Here is a 16,627-nt window from a genome sequence, read left to right as displayed (position 1 = left end):
TATTGAGGCTCAATAAATGCAAGAGAAATAAGCTACTTTTTGTTTATTCAAATTCAGTATCGTATTCTCCGCTCTACAGGGCACACCGTCAGTGAATATTTTCAAATGTATGTCCAATATGAGGCACACGGAACTCTAAAACGCATTGAGCGAGACAAAAAGGTCAGAGATAAGTTCATCAGTCAATCAGACTTTAAAGACTGTGCTTACAGTAACTCTAAAACTTTAACTACGTTAAAAGTGTTGGGCACAATAGCAGTAATTGTTTGCATCTCACCAAAAAACAGACCAATACCACTAAAACAAACGTCACTGTGATTACTCCTAACCTTCATATCAACACATAAAAAAACTCAGTCCAAGACCGTTACTCATTAGCAACGTTAGCGTATTCACAATACCTGTAACTCCCAACCTTGTTTGCAACACATAAAATAACAGAATGGTATTGCTAAAACAAATGTTAATGCGACGATACTAACTCCCAACCTTGTTAATAACGGTTAAGAAAAAACGCGGTCTGACACCTTAGCTTATTTATGATCCCTGTGATTTCTAACCATGTTAATAAAATGTAAAAAAAACCAGAAAAATACAGCTAAAACTACAATTCAATTTAATTTTATTTATATAGCTCAAAATCACAAAAGAAATTTGCCTCATTGGGCTTCATGCAGGTAATTTTACAGATGCAGAAAATTAGTCATAAAATAAGAACAATAGTTAAAAACTAACAGACTAAATAAACTGGTTATCGATCCCCTTAGACACTCCCTCCAAACATTGTCAGAATTCTAACTCCAAATCAACCGTCATTGTTAGTAACACACACAAAAACAGTCCAACTCTGTTAGCCATTATTAGCTAGCTAGCTAGAACCATCAGAACATTAAAAGCATTAGCCACATTATAAGCATTAGCCACATTAGAGGGGTTAGCCAGGTTAAAAGCATATTCAGCCATGTTAGCCACAGTAGAAGCGTTAGACACTTTAGGAGTGCTAGCCACGTTAGAAGCGTTAGCTACATTAGAAGGGTTAGTCGCATTATATACATTAGCCCCATTGAAAGCGTTAGCCAGGTCAAAAACATTAGCCATGCTAGATGCGTTACCCATGTTAAAAGCATTAGCCACGTTAGCCACAATATATGCAATAGCCATAATAAAAGCGTTAGCCAGGTTGAAACCATTAGCCATGCTAGATGCGTTACCAATGTAAAAAGTGTTAGCCACATTAGAAGTGTTAGTCAGGTTAAAAACATTAGTCATGTTAGATGCATTAGCCACGTCATAAGAGTTAGCCAGGTTTAAAGCATCAGCTACTTTAGATGCGTTAGTCACAATAGAAGCAGTCGCTATATTTGATGCGTTAAGACACATTAAAAGCGTTAGCCATTTTAAAAGAATTTGCCATGTTTAATGCGTTAGCCACGCTAAAAGTGCTAGCTACAATAGAAGATCTAGACATTTTAGAAAAAAATAATCCACACATTTCTGATTACAAGGTGNNAAGTGTGGAAATTATGTGGAAAATACATTACAAATGTTTCACGAGCATAACTTTTCGGGAAAAAATAAATAGATTTCATTATGCAGATTTTATTACGGGAATAAAAAACTCTCTAGAATGATGGTCTGATGATGGGTTGAAATCCCAACATCGGTTATTTTACAGACAGCTGGACTTTTTAATAGTGTGTGGAACCAACATTGAGGTACATTTATATAAGTTATTGTTCCAATAGATAGAATATTTAATCGAAACCTGACAAAAGTTTCCAAAGAGCGACGTATTCCAACCGTGGACCTGAAGAGCTTCTACCAACTTCTACCAACTCGTTTAGCTTTTACAGACAAGCTGGACTTTTTAATAGTGTGTGGAACCAACATTGAGGTACATTTATATAAGTTATTGTTCCAATAGATAGAATATTTAATTTAAACCTGACAAAAGTTTACAAAGAGCGACGTACTCCAAGCGTGGACCTGAAGAGCTTCTACCAACTCGTTTAGCATCTCTGTGTCTTTGGTCATGAACCTTCATTAAACTAGAAAACTTAGGTTTTACATCATCAATAGCATCAAGAAAACAATCAGGACCAGCCCATGACAACCAGGGTCCACGATCTGTGGAAGTTACCAAGCAAGGACCCACAACTTCTACCGCCAAAATGAAGCATTTCCTGAAAATCCTTCCAAAATAAAGCGGCCCGCCTCCTCATCAGAACCTTTATTAAACCTGCCAAACTGATAATCCTGATTTAAGCCTCAATCTTATGTTCTTCCAAAGTTCTGCTACCGCTCCCTCCCCCTCACGATGATCGACGGTTTGGTGACACACCGATGTGGGCTGGATGCTTGTTCTTCAGCCAACGTGTGTTGGTCACTATGACACAAATACATCCCATAATATACTGTACATGTTTGCATAATAATAATAGAAGTAACAGGATTAAATAAGAGCTGATTTGAGCTTTACTTAGAGATATATCTGAAAAACTAAAACTAAAAACTACTAAACATCCAAATATTTGAACAGTTTTAACTCTTTAAATTTCCATTCATCTGGAGAATCTTAAAACTGTTTTCACCTTCAAATCACCATCCAATAATTACATGAAATGTTTTATTTTCTGTTTATTTAAGGCCAACTGTAATGTAAATAAATTGCATATTAATAAAGTTTAGCCTCAAACCCAAAAGAGATTTATGAAAATATACCAAATATACTCCTGCAGTGTCAGAAGATTCATAATCCATTAGTGTGACATTTATGGTCAGCTGACAGGACAAGTTTTAAAATATATAAAACACACACACATATATACGCTATATATATATATATATATTTATATATATATATATATATATATATATATGTGTTTGTGTTTTATATATTTTATATATATATATAATATATATAAAACACACACATATATATATATATATATATATATATACACATACTCTATATATATATATAGAACAATAAAAAATGATACAATCAAGGAAATCTATAGTAAAACAACGAGGGGAAAAACGCGCTTACACATTTTTACACTCTCTTTTATATATGTATGTATATTTTTGCCATAAATATGTTCTGAAGGAGAATTATTGTTTTTGTGTTGAGTCTTAAACACTTAAGTACCTCTGTGGTCGATTACGGGTTTTATTTGTTCATTTTTTCTTTTTTTTCACAGAGTTTTTATCACTTTCATAAAAATGTATCATAAAAATTTACCCCAGAATGTTATGCCTCAACATAAAAACACATCTAAAAAAGAGTGTAAAATCTTCAGAGCAGTACACAGTGGGAGAAAAACAAAGTGTTGATCTTAATGAGGTATTTTTATTGATCAGCTTCATTGATCTCAGGGAAGAAGAGGGAAAAAAGTGAGAATCATTTTCCACTGTGGGGATAGTAGCTTTTTAATGCTCTAAAACCATGATGTCTTCATACAAAAAAACTCTCTTTCTGACCTAGAAACTCAGCAGTGAATGTCTGTGGAAATAGTTTGACATCTTTTTGAGGAATCGTACTCAGATTATATTCCTAATCCCAGTTCATCCACCATCACTGAGCTCCTTCTGAGGCTCCCAGGGAGACTGGAGAATCGATCAGTTCAAGCATGTGAACAGTGATGATTTCAAGATCAATTCATGAATATTATCCAGATTTTGTTCATCAGCATCCGTCTAAATCTCAGATAATAGCAGAGCGGCATCAGTCCAGCCTGAAACACCCGCTGGTCCTCTTCAGAAATCTCCATCGGCAACATTTTTCGAGAAATCTTTCAATAAGACATCACCTATAAACAACAATGTAGTTTTACTTGAGTTCCCTCCTCTAACCCCTTAAATATGTCTTCCATATTTATAGGTGGTTTCCATGACGACCACATTTGAGCAACAACTTGTTGAAACCTTTCGGAAAAGTTTGAAATCAAAAGTTTTAGAGCAAACTTAAATGTTCTAAATTAAGAACCAGATTTTTGATTAAATTAAGTCAAATTTTGATATTTATTATTATATAAACAACTTTCACAAATACTTTTTTACTCCTTTCATAAAACGAAGAAAACCTTTGAGTTCCAGGTTTTCTTTCAGTTAATTTTACAAATCCCCGGCTCTGCCAAGACTGGATGCTTCCCGCCCCCATCCACGCTTAGAAATGGAGCCACAGTGAGGCTGTTGTCATTGGAAGCTCCACGGGGGGGGAACGTGCACGCGGTCACGCACGTCACATTCAGAGACTCCCACCCACGCACACAACAATGACTATAGAGGAAAACCATGTCCGATGGCCCCTACCGTTTGCTGCCGCCCCCATGTGTCCCACACTGCTACCCGCCGCCCCCTAAAGCCACAACTGCCCCTGTCGGCCCCCCACAGCTCAGAGCTGATGTCACACTTTACTCTGGAATGCCACAAAAAAAAATGGAATCCACATTTCGGTCTGAATGACTCTACAGCATTTCTAAGAGAAATGACACTATATTTATTTAAGCTTTTTGGGCTAGAATTGTCCGTTTTTGAGTTTAATTTAATATTTTTATCGTCAAAACTGTATTCATTGCCCTGTTTGGGACCATTTTTGTGTGTCCATGTGACCTGCAAAACTATATCAACACAACAGAACGCGCCTGGTGTGAACCACACCGTAGGTTAACTAAGGCGCCGAATGGAAGCGGTCTCCGCTCCGGGCCACTTTGTGGCGCTTCCGAATCCAGTGTGAACCAGTCGTAACGGTCAAAATGGCGGCTGGGGCAAAGCAGTTAAACTTCAATCAAAAGGTTGAAGGTTCGGTTCCCGGTCTGTCTGTGTTTGCGTTGAAGTTGAACCCTACGTTGCTCCTGGTGGTTACATGTTTATGGTATGTATGTATGGAGCCCCATCAGTGTGTGAATTGGACTGTGATTTGTTGCAGCGTTCACACCAGACTCAGAAACACACGTTCAAGTGACCACTTCCAATGAAAAGTCTACGTAAATGTGTGTATTTAGGCTACCGTCTTTAAATCCCTTGAGTTCACACTTGACTATGCAACTTTACACCAGTCAGTTTCAGGCTTTATGTACAAAACGCACATTGAAAGTTAAACCAGTTTGATGGAAATGGTTTAAGCAAAAAGAAAGCAAAAAGTTGGAGCAAAACATCAAAAGATATTTAAGGTTTAAGATTCATCCTGGAATAATATTCCTGTTTGTATTCATATTTATGTTAAAAACGTTAAGTTTTGAAGTTTTATAAATTATTTCATTATTGTTATTATTTAGTGTTACTACAATAATTGGTAAAAATCATCCCTAATAACTCAAAACATATAGAAGAAAATGTTTTATTAAAATATTTTTTAGGTAAATATATCATAAAACACAACTTGTGTCCTATTTTCTGTAACAAATAATAGACACATATGTGTAACATTACTGTAATCACTTGTACTATGTCTCTGACAAGCATTGACACCAATTGAATTGGAATTATCTGTAAAATTCTGTGCTAACAACAGTAAACATGAACAGCAGTGTATCTACTTAGTGCAGAATTGTTTTATACAACAGAACAAAAATGAAATAATTCCAGTGGCTGCCAGACACAAGAATATAACGTTTTACAGCCTCTTCAAATGAAAATAAACGATTGACACTTGGTAAGAATCCATCGAGAATCGATCACAATGTATATCCATATTTTGGCACACCCCTAGCTAGTGTCGGGTAGCGAAAACTGCGTTCAGCGGATTGTTAAACGCATCAGACTTGTGTGTACCTGTGGCCTTTTATCAAGATAGATACTTTGGTCTCTGTTTTATCGTGGAAGTTTTTAAAAATAACCTCCAATCGTTGAAATCTCAGAAGTAGTAATCTTCATTTTTAACACCATTTTTAGATGTCTTAAGGCAGTAAAACGCCTCACTACACACTCTGCACAATTTTCTCAGACAAACATTAAACACAATTTTCTCAAGGAAACTGACTGACAAAAGTCTACAGCCAATCAGGACGCAGAACACAATGCACTGTAAAAATAAAACTAAAAAACAGATTAAAGCGAGGGAACACTATACCGTACAACATCTTCAAATCAAAGTACTATCCTGACTCAACCCCGCCTAGCTTCTGAGGTCAAAGGTGAGGGGGCGTGTCCATGGTGACATCATTTCCTCTGTATTGAGCGCGTCTTCACAAGCATCCCTTAAACAGATCATCTTTCAGCCTTTTTGGTTCTATATTATTTGGGTGAATTGTCAATACACAGCTCACCACAAAGTTCAAGTCAGTCCCATGACTTCCACGCATGTTTGTTGTCACATGAAGCCATGAACCAAACTTTCTGTCCCGTTCTTCTCCGCCTCCCACTTCCCCCCTGTCACCTGGACCCAACAACTCCTCCACCTTCCCTGTCAGGACCATGGCAGCATCACAGCCTTCCCTCACATTAGAGCCGTCCGTCTGCAGGCCTGCTCCTGTTTGGTGTCTCCGGCTGCCGGCTGGGCTGACAGCTGCAGACACCAGCCTCAAAACAAAGGCTGGAGATGGTGTCAGTCTGCCCCAGAGGCCAGAGCCACCTAATAATGCGGGATGTCACAACACCCCCAAACCAAACCGATGTCAATAATGCTGAAGCTCTGGAATAAGCTCATCGCCTCTGTGAAAAACAGCAGCTGTGACATTACATTCGTCAGGCCTACAGGACAGGAAGTCAACGACATACAGCTTTATGTCCTGTAGTAATTACAGAAAGATTCTGACCTGAACGACCCGCAGAGTTTAGAGTCTGAGGGAAATTTAAGACAGAACTCCACTCAGAGAGAACTTCAGAAATTAAATTAAATCCCTGTACGGCTTTAATTCCCATTTTATGACCCAAATCACTTTACATTTACAGTTCCGTTCACACATTGACACATCAGAAAACTACATGGATGTCTGAGAAATGTCTGATTATTTTAGGTTTAGTTCTCGAGTTGTCTAAAAGATCATTTTTAGATGTCAAAGTGACCCAGAGTTATCAAAAATTAAATTAGGTTTTTGACCTTGGTCCTAATTTCATTGTGACTCAAGTCTTTTTCTTTGCAGATGATACGAGTGTGTTCATTTCTGCAAAATCTATGAATCTGTTTCTTAAAAGGGTAACACAACAGTCAGCTGGAGGCTGGTTCCACCCTCAGCCCAGATTTGATTGTAATGCAATAAAAAAAGGGGCGGTCTGAGCGGGGGAGGTGTGGTTTGGATCTGTGATTGACAGTGAGGTTAGCTTGAGGTACTGTAATGTCTTCAATAAGGACAGTGGTACAGAGCAAAGTGATGCCAGTATCTCTGGAACTTTCTGTAGAGATGGAGGACTTCTCTCCTCAAGACAGATGCTCATGGTCCAGACCGAAGGGGACCCGTGTTTGAGTGATAAAATGACGCTAGCATCATAGCTTGTAAAGGCTAACGTATCAAACAAACAATTCTGAGTGAAACATTCATTGCAAATCCATCACCAGGACGGGGTTTGTTGGATTCAATGGCACTAAATCTCTGTTCCCTAGCCTCCAAGTCCACTAGAAAGTTGTTCAAGCCAGTAGACTTTTGACAACTGAAGGCAAAAGACCTACGAGCCATGCTAATGCTAACATGCTAACGACCGACTGTTACAGACTCAAAGATGGGCGGGGCTTTTATACTGGAGATGCAGAGCATTATGGTGTTAAACATCTGAAATGACAGTTGTCAAGCGCTGTGGTTTTTTAACTGTGTGGATTCCCACACTTGAAAGGATAGAATACTTTGGAATAAAGAGATGGACAAGGATTTCACTCAGATTTAATTTATTTTTCAGTTGAAGCAATGATTTCAGTTTTTTGTTATTAGTAATGGTTTTACTGTAGTATTTTTGCTCTGGGTTTTGCTTTGAGTGCGGTATTTTGGACTTTCAAGTTGAGCTTTTACTTTCCTCTTCAATTTCTTGAACTTTCTTTTCTTTCTTCTTTGTGCTTGATTTTGCTTTAACTTTGATCTTGGCTTTAAGATTTCCCTTTGTTTTTCTTCTGGTTTTCCTTTTACTTTCCTTTGGCTTTTCTTCAGCCTTCACTCCAGCTTTCCTTTAGTTTTAACTTTAGCTTCAGTTTTCTTCAGCTCCAGTTTTAAGGTTCCTTCAGGTTTCTTTCGCCTTTGCTTTAGCTCAGCTTCACTTTAGCTTCCTTCAGGTGAAATCTCTTCAGCTTCATTTGAAATTCTTCAGCTTCATTTGAAATTCTTCAGCTTCATTTGAAATTCTTCAGCTTCATTTGAAATTCCTCAGGTGAAAAACCTTGAACAGCAGAAGGAAAACCACCAGGTAAGTAACTGAAACAGCTTCAGCCAGCAGGTAGGTAACTAAATGCCAGAGAGCAAAAAGCAGGCCATCCAAAACTTGACTGCAGTCAGGGATGAAAAGCAAGGGCTTACCGGCTGCCTCTTCAGTTTTCCATAAGCATCCTTTTTCCACACAGGTTCAGAGTGTTTTGCTTACAGAAGAGATCTTCTCTAGCTCTTTTATACAATCAGAGTGGAAGCACACACTGCTGATCAGTGATGAGATCCACCTGATGTCCTGCTAGGAGGGCGGAGCCAACAGAGGAGGAAGAGTTGGACTGGCAGATTGCCAAAACAACAGTTGACCTATCATAAAATTCATCTGTAATACCTCATCTCAACCTGTAGGGGGAGCACACAGACATTTTTAAACTATAATTTCAGGAATTAACTATTTTCTTAAATAGTCAGAAATGTGGCTATTACCAACAGACAACACTTTTAAAGCTCCATTTATAGAGGTCGACAGACAAAAAAGTTGATTGAGCATTTGGTTAACATTTAACTGTATTTATGAAAATCAAACTTATAAATAACATACAATAAAAATTGAAAATGATCTAGTTTTCATGTATTTCAGAAATAAATGAAACCTGGTTGATGATGTTTTACCGACTTTCATATAAAAAAATAGATAAAATAGATATTTTAAAAAAAAAGTTAAAATACAGTTTATTAAAAAAGATTCAAGTAAAAAATCTGGTATCATTTAAAATGTTGATAACATTACTTATGATTATTATTAAATTCCAAATATAATATATTCGAACATAAAGAGTCCCACTTGAGTGTAATATTACATGAAATTACTATTCTTTAAAACAAATTCCAGTCTAAGATCTGCTTATAATCATCATTTTAGCGTCATCATATATTTGTAACATTATTTGATGATTTTGAAAAAAAACTTCCAAAGTTAACAGCTGAGCTCGCTTCAATACTACAATACAAAACTAAAACAATTATAGATTACAAATATTTCTAAACCAACTAATTTAATCCACTGTTTTTTAATTTATACGGTGAAGTTTGCTGCTATAGATAACAGGAAATTATGCAAATGATATACTGTAAAAAGTTAATTATTAAACTGTGAGAGTTAGTAGAGGCATGTTAAATGCATTAGCCTCAATACAAGGGTTAAATTTAGTGTTAATATTAGTCATGCTAGAAGTGTTATCCACGTTAGAAATATTAGTCACGTTACAAACGTTAAAGTTAGAAGTGTTAGCCACATTAGAAGTGCTATTTACTATGGAAGTGTTTTCCATGTTGGAAGCGTTAGCCGCGTTGGAAGCTTTAGCTGCGTTAGAAATGTTAGCCTTGTTAGAAACGTTAGCCACGTTAGAAGCATTAGCCTTGTTATTCACGTTAGCCGCGTTAGATGCAATAGATGGATTAGCCACATTGGAAGCGTTAGCCACGTCACAAGTGTTAGCCATGTTAGAAGTGTTGGCTAAATTAGCAGCGTTAGCCACAAAACAATGTTCACCGCTACACATTAGACCTGTTAGCATCTTCACAACCTTGTTTACAACACAAGAAATATTGCACAAAGGTAATTGGGTTTAGCTGTGAGAGTTAGTGGACAAGATCAAAACACTTTAAAAAAGAGCTTTTTAATCTATTTGTTCACTGGTTTTAATGCTAGCTAAAATTAGCTTTGCTTCAATCTATTCAGTTCAAGGATTTACTGTAACACTTTTATCGTTGCTTTTATTTTGGAAGATACGCTTGTTTAATGAAACAAACTAAACATAAATGTAAGTATGAAATTCTTTAGATATTACAGTAGTTTTGGACGGGATGCAATCAGTCGACGTCCTGCTAGCGGGTTCTACTAGCTCGGCTAATCCTGTTAGCACACTTCTGGCAGCTTCGCCCCACAAACAGGAAACTGGGTCAGGCGGTTGAGAGTCAGGAAGCAGATCTAATGTGAAGCCCGTGGCTCTGCGCTAACCTGCCCTTGTTTACATTTTTCCACACAGTAGCTAAAAAATAAACAACCAAAAACAAAAGCTGGTCATTGGCAGCTCCGTCCTCAGGAACGTGGCTCTGCTGCCGCTAAGCACCGTAGTCTAATGTAGTCCCGAGGCGAGAGTGGGCGAGATCTAATCCAATTGGAGAGTGGAGCTAAAGGAGAAGCAGAACTACAGTGGGATTGTTCTCCACATCTGTGGTAATGACTGATGTTTACGGCTATCATAGGCCTGATTCGGCGTGTCTGCAAACGCAACGATGGACCCCGTGGTTTTCTACCGCCGCAGCTGACCAGCAGTGCAGACAGCGACAGTCCCATCATGAAAGACCAGATCCTATTTCAGAATCCTCTCATGAAAGACAAAGACATCTAGCTTTAGCCTGAACCTCCTCAGTTCCAGATCAAAGCAGAAACCGAACAAGAACTAAACGTTTCCTCAACTGAGTCGAGGTCAACGCACACAAAAACGAGTCTCACTGCTGTCAACTTAGAGGCCATGTCGCCCACGAAAAGAGAACGGCGCCATCCTAATCCTTGTTAAAATCCACCAAACGCATGACAGCGGGTTGGGAAAACTCCCACTTCCTTTCCAGCATCCTTCACACGCTGATCCGGAGTTCTGAAGGCAGAACTAAAGCCACTTTCTTCCCCCTGAATGCCTCACTCAATCATGATCACGGCGCCTCGCTCCAGTGCTCTCACGGGCCGCCGTCCAGCTTCACAGGTTTGGGATCCGACAAAGTCTATAGTGTCAGAAGATAATACCATAGAGCAAACAGGAGAAAGAAGGAAGATTCTGCCATATGGTTTCAATACTATTGATTATGAAGATGTGTCATGACTAGAAATGGTCCAAAATGATCCAAAAATGTAAAAGGAGAAATGGTAAAAAGCTTAATAAAAACGACTGATGCGGTCCTCCTCAGATCCAGAACGTCTGAGAGGTCTGCAACCTGGAGCTCCAGAACCACTTGTGGTTCTTTTATCTCTCCATGGCGGTTCTCTGGCTGGAGAAAAATTAAATAGTAATTTTCAAAAATTTTGAGATGGACTATTATTTTAGCAACATGCTAAAATTGTTGGCTAATTTGCTATTTACTGTGTTTTTAGGCTGATTTAGAGTTTAGCTTCTATTTAAGCAGCAGGCTAACAATTTGACTAATTTAGTTTACTGAGGAATTTTATGCTAATTTAGCTAGTAATTAAGCAACAAGCTAGCATTTTTTGCTAATTTTGCCTCAACTTAAGGTAAAAACTGTTATATATATAATCGTTACACACTAAGTTCCAGTGTTGACATTCTTTCACTACCGTAAGTCGTCAACCGTTTACTCTGTCAACGTCATTCCAACGGACTGTGTCGTGGAGAAAAGCGGCTTTGCCCCGGTGTTTGCTCCGGTGTTTGCTCCGGTGTTTGCTCCGATGTTTGCTCCGGTGTTTGCTCCGGTGTTTGCTCCGGTGTTTGCTCCGATGTTTGCTCCGGTGTTTGCTCCGATGTTTGCTCCGGTGTTTGCTCCGATGTTTGCCCCGATGTTTGCTCCGATGTTTGCCCCGATGTTTGCTCCGATGTTAAGGATCAACTGTAAACGGTTTTCCACAACTTCAACTTTCCACTTCTTCAGTCATTTTCCCAAATCCCCGTGGAACGGACCGGTACCGGTACCAGTCGGTTAATATTGGTCGCAGGGAAACTAAATACATAACTTACACTATCTGTGATTTATTAGGATTTAATTAATCAAACTAGCAAAGTTTTAATTTAATATGGTATTTATAGCAACATTTGTTGACACACCCAACTCTCTATGCATCATATTCACTAACAAACTCTGTAATGTTACCAGGATGTTGCTAATAAAGTTTTCTACACTGTGGATTCACACTTATTATTATATTCAGAAAATACCAGTTATTATGACTTTATTATTTTGTTTTTTTGCATCTATGCGTCTTATGTAAGGCTGGGTGGTAATTCTAATTTTCAGAAACGATTCGATTCACAACAGCCTGAATCATGTTTTTAATTCTTTTGATCTTTCAATACATTTCAGTCATAAGTATACACATTTAGACACATTTGTTTAGAAATACATTAATAATCTACAATATGATTTGAATATATTCATATTAATCTGATCCAGTTCACATCCTGTAAATGTATCAGTGAAATACTGAGATTGTTAATATCATCCAGAGTTACAGTGATTCTCTAAAGGAGAAGTTCTAACTAAAATGTTCAGATCATTAACATTGGAAACATTGTTCTGCTTCTCCTGGAGGACGTTTCAGTTTGGACACTAGGTGGAGCTGGTGCCATAGCAGTTTTATCAAGAAGAACAAGCAAAGAATGAGCCAAAAAATGTGTTTTTTATCATTTCAAATATTTCCTTCAAAGATTTTGTCAAATTCATCCCTGTGAGTAAATAAAGATGTTTATTTAGTCATAATGTATGTTTAGGTCGACAGAGCGTTAGCATTAGCCATCCTATGGGAAATTCCATTATACATTAGCATCAAGCTAAATCGATTTATATCTTTTATGCATCGATTGTTGATCTTTTAAGCTTAAATTGGTTCAAATCGATTAATCGACTTTATCAATGCTCTAATGTTAAGAGTCAAATGAAGCTGAAGTAAGCGTCTGGTTTTTGATTCCACTTTGACGGTTAAGGGTGAACTTGAGGGAAAATTTGAATTTGAAACTATTGTCCACAGGAAGTTGAGCCTGAACTGAGTTGTCTCAGTGATTTAATTTGATCTGAAACATTCCTTTATACTGCTTCAAACTGACTTTTGAAACTAGGTTTCAGGTTGGACCATTTTAACTTAATATATTTTCACTTAACTTTACCCTTAAGTTAAGGGGAAAGTTAAGGGAAAGTAAAAAAATAAAAAATTCAGCCTCCTACAGGCCAATTTATGAAAATATTATTTGATTTTAAACTGGTTAGAGGCTAGAAGAGGTTAGAATCGACTGTTCAAGTGATATTTGTGTTTGTTTATGAGGGAGAAAATAAAGGAACATTATTTTTATGGTTGAGAATCTTCGTTTCTGGAAACTTTTAAACTTTTAATCTTCCTCGACCGGAAGTAGTCAGACTGTGATCACGTTCTAGCTTTACGGAAGTCATTCGGGGCCGAATTAAAAAAGGGTCCGGGCGGTTTGTCCGAACCTACCCGAACCCAAACCTTGACGCGGCACCGACGCGGCTCAGGTCCCCAAATCCTGCTGATCGCCCGGTTCTCGGCTCGTTCCGCACACCGGAAGCGCTGATATTCCACGACTTTGGAGCCCCGTTTTGGGGAGAAGTCCAGCAAAACAGACAAACTACGAACTGTATGTCCAAAATAAATGTATATCCTGATAGTAACGGGTGCATTTCTCACTAGAAATATTGTCAAAATAAAGATTAGTCCACAAAATATTTTATTCTGAGTGATTTTCCACCGAAAAAGAGTGAATATCCCTCCGTGTTTTTGCTAGCGACAGGCAGAAACTCAAAAGTCACGTGATCAGTCATGTGATCCGGCGCACCTCCATAGAAATGAATGAGAGAATGAGACGTAGCAATTCCACAATTTAGACCCGTTTTTTGTGAAACTGCTACGTTTTTCCCTGTGGACAAACGTGGGTACTGAACGTTTTTGGAGGAGACTGGGTTGTTACATGGCAAAGGCTATCAGTGACACTCAATGGGGCGTCTGGGGTCCAGGAGTAGAGTGGTCGACCCTGATTGGAAGGTTGTAGGTTCAGTTCCCGCCTTACCTGCCCAAGTGTCAAAGGTAAAAATATCCAAGTACAAGTATGTACCATTTACCAAACTCTTTTAATTTCAAAGTACACCAACCCAACTACAGTCTACACACACATGTCCACACAGGGATAATCTGAGGACTATCACTACAAAGAACAGAACCAATACAGGAATCTCTCAACCTGGTTTACAGACCTCGTCTGTGAATATCTGTCATTGAGAATGAGCTCTCTTCAGTGGGTAAAATTGTTTTTAGACAACTAAATCCTTTAGGAATTAAAAAAATGATTCTCAAACTCATTTAACTTGCTACGATGCATAAAAACAGCAGCCAGTTTATTATCTGCATAAAGCCTGAACTGTTGCTTCATCCTGTACAACTGTACAAGCTGTGCTTCTGGAACCATGAGGTCTCTTGCTCTGCTCGTGTCGCTTCATGGAGCCAACACTTCTCCGTCTCTCTGTCCTAATGAGGTAATGATACCTGATAATAATGAGCTATTTTTCTTTTTGTTAACAGTCTCGTTTGGGGCTTTCATCCGGACTCTTTTGATCATTTGTGTCTGCAGCAGACTTCCAACTGTGAAGCGTGTGGAGGAGGAAACAACCGGCTGCTTATCTGTGGAGCCTTTCCCTCTTTAACCGAGCGTCCTTTGAACGGGTCGCTCCACAAAAAATGAAAATGACGTTCCAGCCAAAGTCATTGTACTGCATCTGTATGTTTGAGATACTGCAGAGATTTGAGGAACTCAACATGATGGAACGTATTCCGGTCATACCGTCAAGGAACAGTAACAGGGATCTAAACCTCTGATGGAGAATTCAAACCCCCCACGATCGCCTCCTCATTCAGAGCGGTGGGTGCTGGACGCTGGAGCACAGTCTCTCCGCTCTGAGAGGAGACTAACACCCTCTGCTGCTGCACCACACTGTGGTCATCCGGCCGTACTGCAGCGACAGCTCATCGGCACCAAGTGTTTGATCAAAACTTCTTCAGACCGTCCTCAAATCTCATTCCTCTTAAGGAGGAAAGCCGTTAAAAAAAGAGCTAAACTGAGTTACATAAACCAAATGTTTATTCCCTGCTGTTGAAACAGAACAGCAGAGATGAAGAATGCTGCCTTTAGCTAAAGCTTCTGCATGAGCTGCTTTTATAGAATCCCCTTTTTGACCCAGATCCACCTTAAAAAAACTCATAAAGCTTAAGGAATCTGGAAAATAATCTCAGAAAAAGACTAAAAAAAAAGAAACTGCAACAACATGGATGCTCATCTTCTCTCGATTCGTCTACATCTTGTAATAGAAGCTAAAGTTGTAATATTAAGTACAACAAAGTCACTTTCTTCTCTTTTATTAGTGGCTATTTTTAGTCTTAACACCAGCATGTTATTACATTTTCAGAGTTTAAGTCGCAGTTTTTGTCATAGTTTAGCCGGGCTGCTAATTTATACTCAGAAGAGACTTATTTAGCGTTTTTGTTTTGACATAAATAGGCTTATATATTTGCAACTTGTCTGGTAAACGCCAGTTGTCTTTTAGCAGTCGTTTCCTCTAACAACCACTAGAGGGTGCTGCATCTGACTACAAGTATTTGCTACCGATAGAAAAAGTGACGTCCAAAACAAACACGGAAGAGAATCTGATTGTTTTCCTCTCAAATTTGATATTTTTCTTACAAACATCAAAAGATTAGTATTCTTGTATTTATTTATTTTTAGCTACATCGGGCTTGGTTGGTTTGGTCTGAAACGTCAGACTTTTCACCCCAAAGGGTTATTTATACTCCAGAGAGACTTATATATGGTTTTCTTCTTCTTGATTAGACATTTTTTGCTCTTGCAACTTATAGTCCAGCGCGATTTATAGTCCGGTGCGACTTGTACTCGGGCACGACTTGTGCTTTTTGGTGCGACTTATACTCAGGTGCGATTCATAATCCGATGCAATTCATACCCCCGCCGCAACTTGTACTCCAGCGCGACTTATACTCCGGTGCGACTTATACTCCGGTGCGACTTATACTGGGGTGCGACTTATACTCTGGTACGATTTATATTCTGGTGCGACTTATACTCCGGTGCAACTTATACTCGGGTGCGACTTATACTCGGGTGCGACTTATACTCTGGTACGATTTATATTCTGGTGCGACTTATACTCCAGTGCAACTTAAACTCCAGTAAATACGTTATGTTATTTCTCCTTCTGATGAGGTTTACACTGTTATCTGTGCTATTATTGAAGGATTCAATAATGTTTGTCAGAGAGTTGAGATCAATAAAAGTCAAAGTCTGTGCAAAACAAAACAAAGACTTTTGATGTTCCTTACTATAAGACTAGAAGAGTTAAGATGAAAGACCAGAATGTTTGTTTTTATCTTTTTAATGATTTGACCCAATAAAAAATGTTTTACAGTGCAATAAACGACATTTTAAAACATTTGTGTTTATGCTGAGACATGTGGAGAGATTTACTGATGGTTGCAGCTAATAAACCGGACTGCATTAGTGCAACGCCGCCGGATTTAAGCCTTCCTTTAGATA

General features: G+C 38.4%; 1 protein-coding gene and 1 long non-coding RNA gene across 2 annotated transcripts in view; both read right to left on the bottom strand.

The window, feature by feature from the left end:
* The window catches only part of chrm4a (cholinergic receptor, muscarinic 4a), a 66,869-nt gene that overhangs the window by 45,426 nt on the left and 4,816 nt on the right, over window positions 1-16,627 (bottom strand). The gene's annotated exons all lie outside the window — the stretch shown is intronic.
* LOC118599892 lies at window positions 7,966-8,639 on the bottom strand. The gene is made up of 2 exons (XR_004949432.1): window positions 8,442-8,639; window positions 7,966-8,304 (listed from the first exon to the last, which is right to left on the bottom strand). It is a non-coding gene; the product is annotated as an uncharacterized LOC118599892 (long non-coding RNA).

The sequence above is a fragment of the Oryzias melastigma genome, linkage group LG2 (genome assembly GCF_002922805.2).
Source record: "Oryzias melastigma strain HK-1 linkage group LG2, ASM292280v2, whole genome shotgun sequence".
NCBI lineage: Eukaryota > Metazoa > Chordata > Actinopteri > Beloniformes > Adrianichthyidae > Oryzias > Oryzias melastigma.
Note: the sequence above shows the minus strand (reverse complement) of the source record. Positions and strands in the feature narration are given on the sequence as shown.